This window comes from Petromyzon marinus, unplaced genomic scaffold, assembly GCF_048934315.1.
Source record: "Petromyzon marinus isolate PM22_M1 ecotype Great Lakes invasive population unplaced genomic scaffold, UKy_Petmar_22M1.pri1.0 PM_G_Scaffold_8, whole genome shotgun sequence".
Classification (NCBI taxonomy): Eukaryota; Metazoa; Chordata; class Hyperoartia; order Petromyzontiformes; family Petromyzontidae; genus Petromyzon; species Petromyzon marinus.
The window spans coordinates 4552501-4555000 of NW_027423035.1; positions in this window are offsets into that span (position 1 = coordinate 4552501).

A 2500-nucleotide genomic window follows, 5' to 3' on the forward strand; every position below is an offset into this window, starting at 1 on the left:
TTTGTAGTTGGTGATGTGCCTGAGCCCTTTGGCAGACAGAAGCAGCGTCGTTAGTAGAGAACTGGTGTTTTAGTGTCTCTGAGTACAGTCGTTTAGCCTCTCTCACCGCTTTGCTAAACCTGTTCTTCGACTCCTTGAATCTGTCTCTATCCCCACTCCTAAACGCTTCCTCCTTCTCCAACCTCAACCTTTTGAGCTTTGCTGAGAACCAGGGCTTGTTGTTGTTAAAGTTCACCCTGGTACGTGTTGGGATACAGCAGTCCTCACAGAAGCTGATGTACACAGCCTCTGTGAGTTCATCCAGACTATTGGTAGCAGTCGTGAACATATCCCAGTCAGTACAGTCTAAGCACGCCCGCAAATCTTCCACAGCCTCACTGGTCCACTGTTTAGATGTCCTCACAGCAGGTTTACAGAGTTTTAGTTGCTGCCTGTATGCACGAATCAGGTGGACCAAGGGAGTTCTGTGCGAGCCGAACAGCCCCGTGACCCACAAGAGAAACATCCCCGCCAAATTCGAGCGTTTGACGGGGTCTATCCGTGAAAAAATATTCACGTTTTTGAGTGCACATGCATTTCTGCTGCAAATGCCTCTGGAAGTTTCATGCCGTTCGTATGCCAATTGTGGCAACACGAAAATGACCCGTTTTCCCATTCCGAGGGATTTCTGTGCGACCCTAACAGCCCCGTGAGCCACAAGAGACACATCCCCGCCAATTTCTAGCGTTTCACGGGGTCTATCCGTGAAAAATATAGACGTTTTTGAGTGCACATGCATTTCTGCTGCAGATGCCTCTGGAAGTTTCATGCCGTTCGTACGCAATGTGGCAACACGAAAATGACCCCTTTTCCCATTCCGAGGGATTTCTGTGCGACCCTAACTAACAGCGCCCGTGAGCCACAAGAGAGACATCCCCGCCAATTTATAGCATTTCACGGGGTCTATCCGTGAAAAATATAGACGTTTTTGAGTGCACATGCATTCCTGCTGCAAATGCCTCTGGAAGTTTCATGCCGTTCCTATGCAATGTGGCCACACAAAAATGACCCGTTTTCCCATTCCGAGGCATTTCTGTGCGACCCTAACAGCCCCGTGAGCCACAAGAGAGACATCCCCGCCAACTTCTAGCGTTTGACGGGGTCTATGCGTGAAAAATATTAAAATTTTTGAGTGCACGTGCCTTTCTGCTGCAAATGCCTCTGGAAGTTTCATGGCGTTCCTATGCAATGTGGCAACACGAAAATGACCCCTTTTCCCATTCCGAGGGAGTTCTGTGCCACCCTAACAGCCCCGTGAGCCACAAGAGACACATCCCCGCCAATTTCTAGCGTTTCACGGGGTCTATCCGTGAAACATATAGAAGTTTTTGAGTGCACATGCATTCCTGCTGCAAATGCCTCTGGAAGTTTCATGCGGTTCGTACGCAATGTGGCAACACGAAAATGACCCGTTTTCCCATTCCCAGGGATTTCTGTGCGACCCGAACAGCCCCGTGAGCCACAAGAGACACATCCCCGCCAATTTCTAGCGTTTCACGGGGTCTATCCGTGAAAAATATCAAATTTTTTTTGACTGCACATGCATTTCTGCTGCAAATGCCTCTGGAAGTTGCATGCGGTTCGCATGCAATGTGGCGACACGAAAATGACCCGTTTTCCCATTCCGAGGGATTTCTGTGCCACCCTAACAGCCCCGTGAGCCACAAGAGAGACATCCCCGCCAATTTCTAGCGTATCACGGGGTCTATCCGTGAGAAATATTCACTTTTTTGAGTGCACATGCATTCCTGCTGCAAATGCCTCTGGAAGTTTCATGCGGTTCGTATGCAATGTGGCGACACGAAAATGACCCGTTTTCCCATTCCGAGGGATTTCTGTGCCACCCTAACAGCCCCGTGAGCCACAAGAGAGACATCCCCGCCCACTTCTAGCGTTTCACGGGGTCTCTCCGTGAAAAATATCACATTTTTTGAGTGCACATGCATTCCTGCTGCAAATGCCTCTGGAAGTTTCATGCGGTTCGCATGCAATGTGGCGACACGAAAATGACCCGTTTTTTCCCATTCCGAGGGATTTCTGTGCCACCCTAACAGCCCCGTGAGCCACAAGAGACACATCCCCGCCAATTTCTAGCGTTTCACGGGGTCTATCCGTGAAAAATATTCAATTTTTTGACTGCACATGCATTTCTGCTGCAAATGCCTCTGGAAGTTTCATGCGGTTCGCATGCAATGTGGCGACACGAAAATGACCCGTTTTCCCATTCCGAGGGATTTCTGTGCCACCCTAACAGCCCCGTGAGCCACAAGAGAGACATCGCCGCCAATTTCTAGCGTTTCACGGGGTCTATCCGTGAAAAATATTCACTTTTTTGACTGCACATGCATTCCTGCTGCAAATGCCTCTGGAAGTTTCATGCCGTTCGCATGCAATGTGGCAACACGAAAATGACCCGTTTTCCCATTCCGAGGGATTTCTGTGCCACCCTAACAGCCCCGTG